This window comes from Pteropus vampyrus, unplaced genomic scaffold (genome assembly GCF_000151845.1).
Source record: "Pteropus vampyrus isolate Shadow unplaced genomic scaffold, Pvam_2.0 Scaffold167, whole genome shotgun sequence".
NCBI lineage: Eukaryota > Metazoa > Chordata > Mammalia > Chiroptera > Pteropodidae > Pteropus > Pteropus vampyrus.
The window spans coordinates 1,090,552-1,107,411 of NW_011888948.1; positions in this window are offsets into that span (position 1 = coordinate 1,090,552).

Genomic DNA, 16,860 nt, shown 5'->3' on the forward strand with positions numbered 1-16,860 from the left:
CTCTTCCTTCAAATTCTTTTTCCTCCTGGCTTGTGTAGCTGGTTTGTTACCAGCAGAACTTTCTCTGAAGTGAAAGGAAATCATTGCTAGAGGAGACCAGGACTTAACTAAAAGGCCCACTGAGTTGCTAGTTGTGTCCAGAATCTGATTAGATTTAAGAGGAGCAGAAAGAATTTCTGTATTTTAGAAATTGAAGCTCTTGGCCTAGTTTGAAAAACATGACCAGATAATATTCTATTAAACAAAATAAAATCCAACAAAATCTAGTTAGGAAGATAAACTACAATCTTGTTACTAAAAGTGTCAGAGGTCTTGGTTGTATGTTTTAAATGTACTTGTTACTTATTAATATTAAAATGCATAGATATCTTCCCCGCCCCTGTTCTTAACCTCCACCCTTTCCCTGTTAAATCTTGACCTTTCTCTGCAGCCCCTCCTGGTCCCGCCTGGAGAGTGACTATCAGGGCTTCTCCCAGGTAGCTTGGGTCTCCGAGGGAGCACTAGTTAGCCATGTTGTTCCTGTGCAGGTCATCTCTGTGCAGAGAAAATATTAGAGTGAATCATAGTCTGCCTCTCCTAACTGTGCTATTTGATTTGGGCTCTTGTGTGCAACTTGTGGTTGCAAGCTTGAGATGTGAGGCACACTGACACACCTCTCAAGTTGTGTTATAATAATCAGATTTGAGTGTGCCCCAATAGAATGTCGCAAACTTCAAGGTTGTGATGCTTTTCTTTATCTTTGATCCCCAGCCGGGAGCAGATACTGCTAAACGGATATTGCTTAGTTGGAACGCTGCAGGAGGAGGGGAGGGGCAAAAGTTTGTGCTGTACCCTAGGAGTGGAAGAGGGCCCTTAATAAGAGTGGATTACCTTCACCGGCCGGCAGAGGGCTCACTTGCATCAGCAGACAGAACTTGTTTCCTTCGCCCGCCACCCCCTATCTTGTTTACTTCGAGTATTACCTTTTCCGTGAACCTGGAGGCCCGAGGCTTTAGAAATTTAAACTTAAACCTGTACATACGCATTAGGACCTCACCAGTTGTCGAGAAGAAACTCGCATTTCATTTAGTCCGAAAGGCACAAGAACAGCTCAGTGTTAGTTAAACAATACTAAGCCATGACGTCTCCGACTGAGTCAAAGCTAAAGAAGTTACCTGGTCAGACTTCCAAGAAATTTTAATAATTTTAAAGTTGGAAGGCCCCATACACTCGCGTGACGAACCAGTTCCTCTAATCCAGCTCCCTCATTTCTCATACGAGGAAGCTGAAGTTTATGAAACTAGTCCTCTAGACTCAAGAGGATATTTTATAGAAAAATTTTACTTCTCTCAAAATTAGGCTTTAGGCATGTGCTGAAATTACGTTGATAGGTGGCCATTTGGAAAAATTGCACCTAGAATCCTTCTACCTCTCTTTCACATTGTCATACATATTTGCATATGTGTATAATATACATTTACGAAATATGTAATATTTATGTATAATACATCATGGGTATTATATACTATATATAAACATATATATTTACTTTTTCAGATTCTTTAGAGAGGCAGCGTAGCCTACTGGTTCAGCACATGGACCACATAGATAGGGTTTGAATTTTGGTTCTGTCACTTATTAGCTGTAAAACCTTGAGCAAGTTACTTAAACTCTCTATGATTTAATTTCCTCATCTATAAATGAGGTTAATAACAGTGCCTGTTTCATTAGGTTATTTTAAGGATTCAGTGAGTTAAAATTTGTAAAGCACTTAGGACGGTGCTTGGTACACAAAAAGTACCATAATTATGTAATATAATAAAAATTTGGAAAAACACTATTTTAATAATGAATAAAGATAACATTATAAGAGTACTTTTTAAAGGGTTGGAAATCAGCTTTTAATATATATTTTTTGGGGAAAATCAATTGTGTAATATATGATGAAAGTATGAGAAAGAATGTGTGGTTAATGAACCTGACCACCAGGTGGAGAGCCAAAAAGCCTGACGTTCCAGGTGAGGCTCTAGTTTCCACTTTCCACAAAAGTTATCTGACATTCCTCACTGCCACCACCCTATTTTGGAAAGCTTAAAAACAGCAACCCCAGAGTAAAATTCCCAAACCTTCGAAGACTCAAGTGCTTGGAGCATTTTAAGCGTACCTGCTCTCCTGCACTCGTGTTTCCGAGGGGCAAGCCTCGCCAAGGCTGGTTCTCGACCAGCATTCCCCACCCCCCTTCCCTGGGCGTCTCCACCCGAAGGCAGCCATTGCTTGTATTCTGCCTGTCTTTTAGGGCTGGAGGGAGTGGCTGGCAGGAAAGAGGAACAAGGAGAGAGTGTCCGTACAGCGTGCAGCGTGGGAAGTCTCCACGTCAGGGTAAGTGTGGGAAAAGGGACTCCCTGGCCCCGTGAAAGGCCAGTCAGGTCCTGGCTGAGAACCAGGGCTGGGGGGCAGTCGGGCCCAGCTCTCAGGGGCTGTCTCTAGGCAGGTCAGAGCAGTTCCAAGAGATGCAGGGGAGGCAGCACTTGGGTTGGTATGACAGGCCTACTTGCGAGAAAAGCAAAAAAGTGGCCCTTGAGGAAATGCCGCGGGAGCCTCACCTGAGCGGTGGAGTGGGCGGGGTCTCCTAGCAGCGACTGGAGTCCATAAAAGAGGCGCGGGCTATGAGGGGACAGGGCATAAAGGGTGTCCGAAGGCAGAGGCTCAGGATTCTTTGAAACGTGGTGACCATGAAGTAGGCTTAGGATTGCTTAAACAGCACAGGTTATAAGAATTTCCCCTAGCCAATAGCAGGGAGGGACCCGAGTACTCTTCGGGTTTTCAAACTTGTAGACGCGTGGGAATCACCTGGGGATCTCGTTAAAACTCGGGTTCTGACTCAGCAGTCCGGGTCCGGAATACTGTTTCTGATTCTGTATTTCCCGATGGTGAGGCTGCTGGTCCCTAAACCCCTCTTTCAGAAGCCAGGGTCTCTCCTAGGCTTCAGAAGGGAGAGCACTGAGCACTGGAGGGCATGGATCAGACAACCATGGGCAAGTTCTCTGGGAGGAGGTACTCAGAGCTGTAGTGCAAATATAGGTTTCCAGGTAGTAAAAGCATTTAAGGAGGAGTTCAATTATGGGGTGAGGAGGGAAAAGAAGCTTAGATCGAGAGACTCCTCACCAACCTCCCAAGGTGCTTGGGAGCTGGGAAGCAGAATGGCTGGTCTTCAGTTGGGTGAGGCCCAGATCATCCAACTGATGAGGCAGAAAAGATGCTAGCAGGAAAGTCCCTGCAGGGCCCGAGGCAGCCCCCAAATTCCCCACGGGCCGCTTTCCACTGGCTGGAGGCCACAACTGGGAGGTTTTGAAAGAAGATAGCCTGTTACCAATGCAAGCACTGGCCAAACCAGATGATCCATTGAGAGAAGGAGCTAATTGTAATAGAGGCAGAATGTTATCTGTACTAAGTTTAAAACAGTTTTCCAGAGGGAAATGAGGTCCCGCCGAGGCAACCAAAAAGGGTTGGATGTTGGCTTTGCAGAGAGCTGAGTTAAACACTGACAAATAGAGTTGCCAGGTGTCCTATATTGAACCGGACAGTGTGGTATTTTAGCTCCTGGTGTATTAAAATGCAGTAAATACCTGTTTAAAACTTCATTATTTCAGATGTACTTTTTCTTATATTTTGATTGATTTTTAATCAGCAGAGGTTTGTAATTTCAGCATTTAGTTACTCCTGCTAAATATTAAATGGACAAACACTGCTTAAAGTAGTGTTTGTAATTCCTTTGAAGAGGCTTGTAATTCTTTTGAAATTTGAGGAATCTTTTTATCTATCTGTATGCAAGTAAAGGGTTCCAGCACTAGTGTTAAATATTCTATCAAACAGAGTAAAAGTCTATCCCTTAGGAGGGAAGCGTACGCTCTACCAAAATGTTTTTATTTTCCTGTCTCTGTAGGGTGGGTATTTTTGTCATATTGTTTACTGAGGAAGCAAAGAAACCCAGATATCTTTGGGGCAGGAACCAGAGCTGACGTTCACTGAGGGTTTGTGCGCCCACCACTGCGAGTACTTGGCAGCCTGTCCACTCTGCCTCCCAACGATCCCACCAGGGACATGCTCTAACTGTCCCCATTTTACAGAACAGGAAACGGGCTCAGAAAGATTATATATTGAGGCCAACAACCTAGACATTATCCTCAATTCCCGTATTTCTCTCAGACCCCTCATCCAATTTATTAACAAGTTCTGTCAGCCGTATCTCCAAAGTATATCCCCAAATCTGACCTTCGTCCCGCCCTAACGCTAGTCCTCATTATCTTTCTTGCTTAGATGTTGCATTAGCTTCCAACTGCCCGCCCCCCATGCCACTTTTGTTCCCTCAGCACAACAGCCAGAGTGGTTTTATGAACCCTAAGTCAGACCATGTGCTCTCCAATGACTCCCTTCATATCTAAAACAAAATCCAAATTCCTTACCAGAACTTACAAGGCCCTACTACATGATCTGGCTCTGCGTGCAAACTCTTCATTCACTCAACAAATACTTATGGAGGCCCTACTAGGTGCCATGCACTCTTCTAGATACTGGGCACATTGTTACTGCACAGAGCTTACATTCTAGTGGGAGAAGACAACAGTCAAAGAAATATGGAGGATGTCAGATGCAGACAAGTGCTATGGAGAAAAATGAAGTGGAAAAGGAGACTAAGGAGTGCAGAGTGGCAGCGAAGGGGTCACTGGGACAGCCAAGGGGATGACAGGAAGGCCTTCCTGAGATGGCGACATTGGAGCAGAAACCGAAAGGAGAGGAAGGAGGGAGTCAAATAGATTCTGGAGGAAGAATATTCCAGGACGAGGGAACAGCAAGTGCAGAGCCTTCAAGGAAGAGGTGTGCTTAGCGTGCTTGGGGAGCAGCAAAGAGACGGACGTGTCTGGAGCAGAGAGAGTAAGGGAGGGGAGTGAGTGGAGGGCAGCGAGGTCCTGGAGAGAGCAGACTACGCAGGAGCATGTAGGTCCCTCCTCTGTCCACTGCAGAGCGGGTGGGCAGCCAGGGGCAGACTATGAGCAGGGCAGTGATGACACTGTGTAGAAGGGCGGGTGTGACTGCAGGGAGACCTGTTCCAAGGACAGCAGCAATAATGGGGCCCAGCCAGAACAGTGGCAGAGGAGGAAGAGAAGTTGCTCATAGGTCTAGTAAACAGGGATAGAGAGCTAACCATTGGGCTTACCAAGGCGAAAGATTTAGCAGCCGAGGCAGTTTCAGTGGGATAGGGATGCAAAGCCTGGCGGGAGACGGTTCAGAGGAGATGGCGGGGGCGGGGCTGGAGGAAGTGAAGCCAGCGAGTAAGAGCGGTGGCGTTAGAAAGAATATCAGAAAAGTGTGGCGGTGGCTGCAGGGGCAAGTGCGGTCGAGAGTTTCTTATGCTGATGAGGCTGATGAAGGGGAAAAAGGGACACCACTGTAGAAGGCTAGAGGCAACGGAGTTTGCAGACCTGTAGGGAGGCTTCAGCCCTAGTGACAGAGGGTCGGCGGGATGTGGGCACAAGTGCAGTGGGCGGGTAGATGTGGTGGAAGAGCTTGTGGATGTCCTCTGTTGCCTCCTTCGATTTTCTCAGTGAAAGGGGTAGTTCATCAATGAACAGTGAGGACTGGGAAGAAATGTTGGAGGTTTAGAAAAAGAAAAAATGGTGTGAGGCTAAATGGAGTTGAGTGTTTATGCAGGGGAGTGATTATGATTCTGGACCTTGGAGCTGTGCTGGTTAAGGAGAAAAGCAAGGACATGAGGGAGGAGAAAAACGATCAGAAGGCAGTAAAACAGCAGACCACAGTATCCAGGGGAGTTGAAGAAATTTTGGAGTTGGGGTAGTACAGGAACAGGAAGATAGGAAGTGACGTTGAATGGTGGGATGCTTCCTGAGCCACCATTCTCTCTCCTACACTGTTTCAGTTCACTAGGCTTTTTGTTGTTTCGCCAACACTTGAAGTTTGTTTCTGCTCAGGGCCTTTGCACTTGCTGTTCTCTTCACATCTTTGCATGCCTTGTTCCCTGACTATACTCAGCTCTCTGCTTTAATGTATCCTCAGGGAGGTTTTCTCTGATCACCTAGATCAAAGGCAGTCTCTGTCTCATGACGTGTTTAATTTTTTCGTGGCATTTATTGCCACCTGAAGTTATGCTCTATTCATTCATATGTTTATATTCTGGATCTACTACTAGAATGTAAGCTCCATAAAGGTGGATTTTAGTAGCTTCCCTATGATGGAGTTTTAGTGGAAGAAGGGAAAGTACTTCTATGTTAGAAGCTTTATTGGAAAAGAAAGAAGGTAGAAAAATAATTTCCTGGATAAAAAAATAGAAGGACAAAAAACAAACCAGTAACAGTGTACAGGTCTGAGATTGGGGTATTGATCAAAGGCCATTTAAGCCTTCTGTGTGATTTTTTTTTCCTCCAAGACAATGCATTAAGGGAGTGCTTTTAGAATTAAAAATTAAAATTAAAAAATTACTCATTGTTTTAAAAAAGAAAAAAACCCCCAAAACTGCAGACAATCTGGTGATGAAAGCAAAGGCTACAACTTTGCCATCTCTTCTGGAAGAGCAACTGGTTTGGAAGATTAAGCTATGCAAATATAAACCAAAAGATTTTGAACCATTCATTTTCGGGGTACGCTTAAATTTTTAATTTCAATTGGGACAACTTGGAGCAGCCACACTTGTGATGCAAAACTTATTCCTCAGTGTTGTTTTCCATTTGTGAATCAGTTGGATCCATTTGAGTCAAACTGTGCTTTTGTAGACTTGGTTGCTTCTTTTGGAAATGTTCTTTCAAATTAGGTTACAGAAACAAGAGCTGAATTATACACACAGTTGCAGAAACAGATTTCTATGTTCGAATGTAAGATGAAAATATGAATATTGAGGGTATTCCTTTAGTGTCAAAACCAACCAAACTTCCTGGTAAAGTTTTGTTTCTTAACAGTCAGAAGTTGGTGGGTGAGGTGTCCATACGCCCTGAGGAGGCAGGCAGTCCCCTTTAAAAGCAAAAGTTGGGGTCACGCAGATGGGTGTTTGCATCCAGTTCTGCTCCTTATAGTTGGATGACCCTGGTCAAGACATTTAACCCTGTTACTCTCCTCGTCGGCAGAATTCATGTTTCCGAAGCTCGCGGGGTTGCTGCGAGGATTAATTGAAATGATGTGTGTGGTGTCACGGAGTGATTTGCTTGATAAATGGAACTCATTATGTAAAGTCCTGGCAGACTTCTCCGTTTTGTGCACTTGTGTTTTTTTTTCCTCCTAGTTCTCCTCATAGACGTGTGCCTACATAATTTATCATCCAAACTGGGGCCTTTTTGAGAATGAAAGGGGACACCAAACCTTAGAGAGTGGTCACACTCTCTAAGACTAACTCCTGGTGAGACTGAGGGACTGGTAGGAGACAGCTGCCTGCTGCAAGGAGGCAAAGCAGGCCTTTTCTGTATTGGTGTGCTAGTTAGGAACTAATAATCCAGCCTTCGAAGCATATTAAGAATGGAAGAAGCCTTTTCCCCTCCTCCCCTGCCACCTTATAATTTGGCAGAGGCCCCTCTGTCTATTGGGCCCCAAATGGGCTGGAATTAAAATAGCAGCATGTATCAAGGCGTCACCAGACCCACAGGGGCAGGGTGAGGGTGCCAGCATGGTTATAAGGAGGCCTTTTCTTGTGATCCAGACTACATGAATTTATGCTACTGTGTTTTTTTCTCTTTGTTACTTGCCAGCACAGGGACACTTGAACTTGCAAGAATTTAAGGATAACTGGCATTACTTTAAAATATCCATTCCCAGGCCCCCAGTCTAGACCTGAATTTAAATCTCTCGATATTCTGTATATCTAAACTAGCATCTGGGGTAGTTTCTATGAGCTAGCAAGGTTAGGGAACGTTGCCCTTGCCTTGAGAAAAGTAGTTTAAACTCTCTAGCTTTGACTTGGATGTATCATAGAACATTAAGAAATGTTTTTTTATCATCTCATGCTTGGGCCTCAGAAATGAAAGGAAGAAAGGATCTGAGGAGGCTTTGATGGAACAAAGATAATTGGGGTGAGATTACCAAAGAAAGATGCATCTCCAGGACAGAGGCTAGGGTTTGGTGGTCTCTCTGCTTCTGGCCCTGCAGTCACCCGCAGCTATTTTTCAGTTTCAACCTTGGAGGAATTGAGCCTTATTTTTATTGTAAAAGCAGCGATTCCATGTCCATGTATTTTATTTAGCTATTACGCTTTCTCTTTTTTCCCCATCATGCTTCCAGAAAGAACAGTTCCTTCCTACTTCCTGTCTCTACTGCCTTAATTCTCATTTACTCTTAACTGCAGTGGGATGAAGGCTGGCTGGGGTGACTTACCCCGTGTGGCCATGGGCAGGTTAATGAACTACTCCAAAACTCAGTTTCTCTACTGTGACTTCTAAATGAGGTAATGCGAGAGAAGCATCTGACAGTCCCTGGCATGTAGTGAACACTTGGTTTTAACCCCACCACTTCCCATACCTACTTCTGCCCCCAGTACAGAGATAAACTTTTGCTTCCTAAAACCATTAGCAACCTAATTGGAAGAGTCAGTGGTCATTTTTCAGGACTCATTTGCTTTTCTTGTTAACAGTTAAGACTATATTCAGTTCTCGAAATTCTTATTATATTTATGCCACTTTTCCCAGTTTTTGCCCCCTGGTTTTTTTCCTTTATACACACCTTACACTTAGGTGTATTAGTGGAATTATGCAGCCATCAAAAAGTAACATTATAAAAGACTGTGGAAAGATGCTGAAATGATTAATATCTTAAGTAGAAATAGTACAACTTAAAATGCTACGCATTAAAAATAGCTAAGGTACTATTGGCCTTAAAAAGGCATTACAGTCACATGGTCCAAAGATAAAAGAATCTTACCTAGACTATAGTCACATTCATGTTCACATCCAAGATCCCCCAAGGGAAAGAGACATGTAGGGAACACTAGCAAATGAGAATTAAAGTGCCATTTGCTATGAGTACTCTGGTAAGCTGGGCCTCAGCACTACTTTGGGCTTCAGGACTGAAGACTTCCTCATTCTTCCAGGCATAAATAGACTCTTACGTCTGCAGAAGCACATCAGATTGGTATGCTTGTTCTGCCTACGGTTTCAGCAGCGAACAAAGAGGCAGTAAAAAAAGAAGGGAGATTCTCTCAGGTGAGCTGGAGCAGGCTCCTACTGGCTTGAGAGAGCTGATTCTGATCATCCCTTCCCAACTCTTCATTCAACGAACTCAAGTTGATAGCTTGCAATCGGCCATGGTGGGAGGATTTACACCATGAAAATTGGTAAACACTACAAAGCATGGCTCCCCGTCCCCATCCCTTGCCCAAAGCTGAATGTTAACTATTTATTAGCACACCACTGGGAGAGGGAAGAAAACATGCTAGCCTCCCCTACTCTGAGTTGGCCCTGGTTACATGCTCAGCTCTGTTGTTTCATTATAAGAAGAGAGAGTGACATCTGGGTTCACATCTGCAATAATAAAGATGATGATGATGGTGATAAACACCCACTGAGTGCTTCTAGGTAATGTGCTTCAGTGTACCCCATGCTTCCCATGCATAATCCTAATTTAAGTTCAAATGACTTTATGGAATACGGACTGTTATTACCTTTAGTTTTCATATGAGGAAACTGAGGATCAGAGCAAATAAGCAATTTGTCTAATTTTATACTGCTAACTAATAGATTATTCTGGATTCCAATCCAGGCGGGGCCTCTCTAGAGTCTCAGATCTGACCTCTATGATAGTTCCTTCCTGGGGAAGGTGGGCAGAGAGTGTGGAAAGTTTCCTTCCCAACTAGCAGTTGACAGCATGTTACTGACAGAGACATTAATATTTAAAAACATGTATCCTTGCGCATTGTGATACAATTTTAAATAAGATTTCAAACTTCCAAAATAATGCTATATATTTTCATAGATATTTACATATGTGGTAAAAGTGTAAAAACATACTTGAAGATAATGTGGGTATATGGCTGTTTTGTGTTACCACTTTTTTGTATATTTAAGCTACTTCAGAATAAAAATTTAATATATTTCTGTATAAGGTAATCAGACTGGTTTTATAGTGAAATTACAGGTAGTTCTAATCATTTATTTAAAAAATTTTAATATTGTTGTTATATTGTCTTTTCAATTAATTTTTTTAAAAAAATAAGTACATGGAAAAAGTGGTAAAACCTGAATAATGTCTGTAGTCTAGTTTTATTGTGCCAATACCAGTCTCCTGGTTTTGATAATGTCCTATAGTTATAGAAGATATCATCCCTGAGAGAACTGACTGATAAAATGGATAGTATTATTTTTAAATGTATTAATAAAGGTTATTTTTATTTATTAATCTCAATTTGAGAATCTCTGCTTTAAAGGAACCCTTATTCTCACCCCCTAGTTACTATTAGATGTTTTCCCTTTATGTTCCTCTTGTCTATCACAGCACTTACCACACTGCGGGTTATATTTATGAAGTACTATATACTTTAAAAAAGCTATTCTTTTCCAGGCCATAGACTTTTTTCTACATTTAAAAATCGAGATATAATTTATCTACCATAAAATTCATACTTTAAAGAGTGTACAATTTAGCGGGTTTTAGTATATTCACAAGGTTATGCAACCATCACCATTTAATTCTAGAATGTTTTATCAACCCCAAGGTAACCCTGTACCCATCAACAGTTACTCATCATTCTCCCCTCTCCCCAGGCCCTGGAAACCATTAATCAACTTTTTGTTTATATGGTTTTGCTTATTTTGGACAATCTATCCTAATGGAATCATACAATATAAGTTGCCTTTTTCTAGGCTCCTTTCACTAAGCATATTCAAGATTTATCCAGGTCGTAGCATGAATCAGCATTTCGTTTTTCTTTATGGCTGAATAATATTCTATTTTATGTATATACTACATTTTGCTTATCCATTGATCAGTTGATGGACATCTGGGTTTTTTTCCTTTTTTTTTTCTATTTGGAATAATGCTGCTATGAACATTCATGTACAAATTATCGTGTGAGCATGTGCTTTTAATTTTCTTGGGTATATGTCTAGGAGTAGATTTTCTAGATCATATAGTAATTCTATGTTTTGTTTTTAGAGTAACTGCCAAACTTATTTCCAAAGCATAGGCCAGTAACTTTTAAAAACACTTTTAAAATTATTATAAAAGTAATACATTATATAACCATTATAGAAACTTTGAAAAATCCAGTAAAGAATCGAGACAAAATAAAAGTCATGCACACTTTATTTATGGATAACAATCGTTAATGTGGTGATCTTTTTAATGTGCCTATGTATACACACAGATAAACAGCATCATGCTGCCAATACTGTTTTGAAATGTGCTTTTTTTCACTTAATAAAAGATTGTGACTTTTTCAAGTTGTTAGTCTTCTAAAATGGGATTTTTAAATGGCTACATATTATTATTTCTTATGAATGTACCAAGATTCACTTAACTCATATCCTTTTGATGATGGATAATTAGGATAGTTCTAATTTTCCCCTGATAGCTCTATAACAAATATACTTTGTATTAAAGTGTGGTGTTTATTATTATTTTCCTAGAAAAAATTTCTAGAAATTGAATTAAGTATATGTATTTTGAGTGTTTTATACAAATTACCAAACTATCTCCCAAAAGGTTGTATCCATGTTGGTTTCCAGCAGCAAGCAAGATGGCCAGTACCACTCAATGCTGGCCTACTGGTCATTATAATGTTTTAAATATCTGCCAATTTAATGAACTAAAAAAGGCTGTATCAGTGTTTTGCTTGGCATTTCTTTGGTTATCAATGAGAATAAATTCTTTTTCCTCATGCTTATTGATTATTTGTACTATTTTTGTGTGTGCGTCATGCTTTTCATATACTTGGCCTATATTTTTCTATCTTGGTGTTTGCCTTGTTATTCCTTAGAAAGAGTTTATAACATAGTTATATATATTGCATATATTTGTTCTAATTGAGTTTGTTTTCTTTTACAAATTTATCTTTTTTTCTTCTTTATACATTATAAAAGTAATGGATGCTCAACGTAAAAATACAAACATTTATAATAATATAAAGCAGATGCTGAAAATTTCCCAAATTTCATCCTCTCAAGTTGACAGTTTGGTGTATATTCCTGCAAATATTTTTTCCTATCTATATCCTACCAATTACATTTCTTTTCAAATTTGGAATCATAGTATACATATTGTTTTTAACCTGAATTTTCACTTACCATATCTTATATATATTTCATTGTCAATACAAACAGCTTTTTCTTTTTTAATAGTTATATACTATTGTGACTGTGTTGTGTTTTTAACATAAAAATTTTACATTCTTAGTCACATCATTAAGTTTTTTATGGCACATTAATTTTTATGCTTAGAAAGAAGGTTCTCAGTTTTTAAAAGTAATTTTCTGATAGACTATTCAAGAAATTATCCTCATTGTAAAAGAAAAGCTACATTGTGAAAGAGTAAAGACTACTGACACATCTGTATGAACTATAGGAGGAGTCCGGAAAAACTGCTTTGCAAACAAATAGGGAAAGATATTGTTTTGATAAAATAAAATAAACTGAAGTGCCTATTTTAAGTGAATAAAATTCATAGTACATTACCATTCATCACAGTTAAGTGGGGAGACATACATTATTCAAATAATTACACAAACAAATACATAGTTACAAAGTGCAGTGTGTGCAGTAGAAGAAGAGTATAGGACAGTATGAGATGACTAAGAGAGATCTATCCTTGGCCTAGAACAGCTTAGAAAGTGCCAATTGTGCTGCGATTGGGGGTGGGGATGGGAGGTGGGTTTGGTGGCAGATGAGGGAGTGCATTAGGGAGAGAAGGAACTACAGGGGTGGGAACTCTGAAGCTGGAAGTAGCATGAGCCTTGGGCAACAAAAGGGCTAACTCAAATGCCCACAGAAAGGAAGGATTGTGGGAGAGGAAGGAAGAGCATGCCTCTCTCTGCTAAAGCATTTAGATTCAAACAGTTTTGATCATTTAACAATGGTGTAACTATAGCCTGTCAGTTTGTGATCCATGCTTTACAAGGAATGTGAGAGTCATTAAATGATAGTTGAAGTCTTGTGAGTGTCCTAAAACTGAGTGTTCAAAGAATTTCAGAATTTAAATGCTGGGTAGAAGAGGATGCCCCTGCAATTGTTCCTGAGTTGAAAAAAGAAAAGGCAGGAGTGAGCATGGTATGACTAAAGGCCAGGGAAAAAGGATCTTTTTAAGGAGAAGGCAATGAGTGCTGCCTCCTCCTTAGATGAAAAAAATTGTTAAGAATAAAGTAAAATGTCAAAGGTAATTAAGATGTTATTAGCATATGCTTATAATTATATACACAGGATATAATTATATACTCATTTTCCTCAAGGAAAATGAGAACTGAATTTCACAACATGGAGGTCAACGACCTTTGCAAGATGCCTAAACTCTGCTGATATAGCATAATGAGTCTCGTGCATCTTCTGAATTATCTGTGTCTTTTGCCTGACTGGGAGGGGTGGGGGCTGCTTTTAGATCCAGCTCAAGCTCCTGGAGATCCAGCCATTTTCTAGGAACAATGAGCATGGTGTTATAAACCACAAAACCATTATAAGAAAAATAATTTTTGACAGGGCATTTATTACCACATACTTTGATATCACAGTGACTCAACTGGGTTCATGTTAAAAAATGTGAAACATGTATGTCTTGGGCGATGCTATATAGGTAGGTATCTGATAAATCTAGGTCTTCAGAAAGAACCAAAGTTCTGTGTGATACACTTATTGCCTTTAAGATACAGAGAGTGTGAAGGAACAAGAGTCTACCAGGTCCTGAAAACTGCATATCCTAGATCCCAGTTGTAACCCTTATTTGTAGAAGAAAATATTCTTAAAAATGTCCCATAAAACAGGATAAAAGTAATTTTCTAAATCAAAATTATGACTTTATCATAACTGACATTTTCAAGATTAAAAAACACATAATGATTAGTGAACTCAAGATTCCAAAATAAAGTTTCTACAAATTAGTTCTCTTAAACAACTGCAAATGTACAGTATTTATTAGTCTTTAGCTGAATGAATCATTTAAGGCTCTCATAAAGTTACTCCTCATTAAGAATAAAATTACATGAGAAATATAGAAAAACATTTTATTAACATAATTGAATGTAATTAATCATTGTTAAAATATCAGAACAGAGTAATGATTTTTAAAGCATTAGTGCGGCATACTCTAAAACATAGCTAAGCAACATATTAACTTTAGTCATATAATAGTTAAGATCATTATTGTAAGATAAATTATATATATAATAGTTATATGACTACATATATACATACATATAATTTCTTCTTGGAGGATTTTAGGAGACTGTCATGGTTAATTCTCTCAACATTGCATTTTATTTACAAATTGAGAACTTAAACAATATATTTGATGTTAAAGGTTCGGTAGGACTTAATCACATATGCTGTACTTTTATATACATTATTGCATTTTTAAAAATCTAATTTTTCGTAAGAAGTCTTAAAAGTATTAAAATAAATCTTTTTGTTAAATCTTGGATCCATTATCAGATAAATCTTCCTAAAATTCTGCATTTACCTTGTTGTTACCATGTACATAATTATTCAGTGACTTCCCATTTCCTACAGAATAAAATTCAACTCTTTATTCTGACATTCAGAACATTCCACAATTTGGCCTCAGACTTGATTTTCAAACCAGGCCATGCTCTGCATTTCGCATCAGGGAAGCTCATTCCTGCCCTAAGCTTGTGCTCCTCACCCCAGTGGCTTTCCTTGTTTTCATCTTCAAGTCCTATGATCTTTAAAGGCCCTGTTTGACTCCCACCTCCCTTGTGAAATCTTCCCTGATGCTTCCGATGCCTTCCTCTGCTCTTGTCCCCCACTCACGCTGGTTCTTAAATAGCCACTATTATGTACTGTTACTGAACTAGTTCATGTTTTTAAGACTTGTCTCTTCAACCAAATGGGAAATTCCTTGATTAGTGCCTTGGTGCCTAGCACAATCCTCAATATATAATTATAAGCATATGCTAGTAACATCTTAATTACCTTTGACATTTTATTCTTAAAATTTTTCTTTTCATCTACAGAAATAACACAACTAAAGGCCAAGTTTACTGTTGCTTAAATATCTTTCTCTTCCAAAGCTAACTGCTCTTGCCATTTGCTCCATTTACTACACAATCTTCACTGTACAACCTAAATATATGGAATCTGGGATTTTCTTCAAACCAGGGACTAATTCCTTTAATTTCATCAAGTCTTTGGTAAGTTTCTGTTTTTCATGGTAAATGTATTTCTACGAGTAGATTTTTTTTTCCTTTTAATGGAATATTTTGGATGTTCAGTATCTCTGAAATCCTAGAGCTTTTTAAAAAACTGCAGTCTTCCTTTCATTCAGTGTGTTTTTTCCTTTTTCTCTCCTTTCTTTAAGCACAGGGAAGGTGGTATAGAAGTGGGGTGGGTGGGTGTGTGTGTATGTGTGTGTGTGTGTGTGTGTGCGCGCGTGTGAAAAAGCAGAAATTATAGTACTAGCTTCCTCTACTGTATAGGCAGCGTAGCTCTGCTTAGGACAACCATGCGAGCCTCAAATTTGCAAATCCAAGGCAGCTGTAATCAAAACCAGCATGGTTTTCGTGTTTCATGTAATAATAACAACCATTTATTAAGTACCTCCTATGTGTCAGACACGATGTCGGTAGCTTTATATATTATCTAATAACCATAATCAAGTGAATCACGATCCCCGTTTTACAGAAGAGAAACTTGAGGCTTTGGGATGCTAAGTAACTTGGACAAACTAATAAGGAGCAGAGTTAGAGTGTAGATGTGGAACTGATTCCCAAGCCTGGGTATTTTTCGCTACACCTTGCAATGTCAGTGCCTCATATTGCCGGGAATTCTCTTTGGGTAATGTTGGGTCTTACAATCATGACTTTGGCAGCTATGGGCAAGGGAAGGACAGAATAAAAAACAAATGTTCCAGTGTATCTGAGGAGGCTCTCCTGTACACAATTGCTCCAGGCTTACTTATTAAATGTTCCCCACTCTGATAATTTACATATCAATGTCACCAAATTGGGCACTGTCCCTTTTGTTATGGAACATCTGATCACATGTCTTAGTAGGTGGAAGGAAGGCTGACAGTTTTTACTTTGTCAAGGCTCAGGACAAAAACAATAGCATGAAATAAATCAATACAAGAATAACAATATATATGGATATGGATATGAAATTCTACCTATAAAATATGCTTATCACAAAAGAAACAAGATATTTCCATAGTCTTATTGCTGTGCTGACATATGAATTCCAATCTATACTTATTTGAAGACCAGTTAATAGAAGGAAATTCCAGGGTGACAGAATTTTGACAATCCCTGTTATCTCTAACAGGATCTAGTTACATTGTGCTTTTCCAGGAAGGATATGGCTGTACAAGCAGGTTTTAATCTGGAGGTTACTCTCTTTTCTTCTTATACCATTTGTGGCGATTCCCTGATTGTTATTTTATTAGGACCATGGAAGGAAAGAGAGGCTATTCTTCCTTTCCTATTTTTCTATGCTTAAGAGAATTTAATATAGAATATTCTCAATTTTTTTTTAAGTCTAGGGGTTTCTATGCATATTTAACTAATGTTTAACATTTAGTTGGGCGGTAGTTTATTAATTAGTATCTACCACCAACCAGATCTAATTATAAACATATGTATTATGCAATTACATTAAGGATAAATTGTGATTTACGAGTTAGTAACATTTCTCCTCTTATGTCATTTTAATATTAGGGTATTTAAAATGTTTTTAT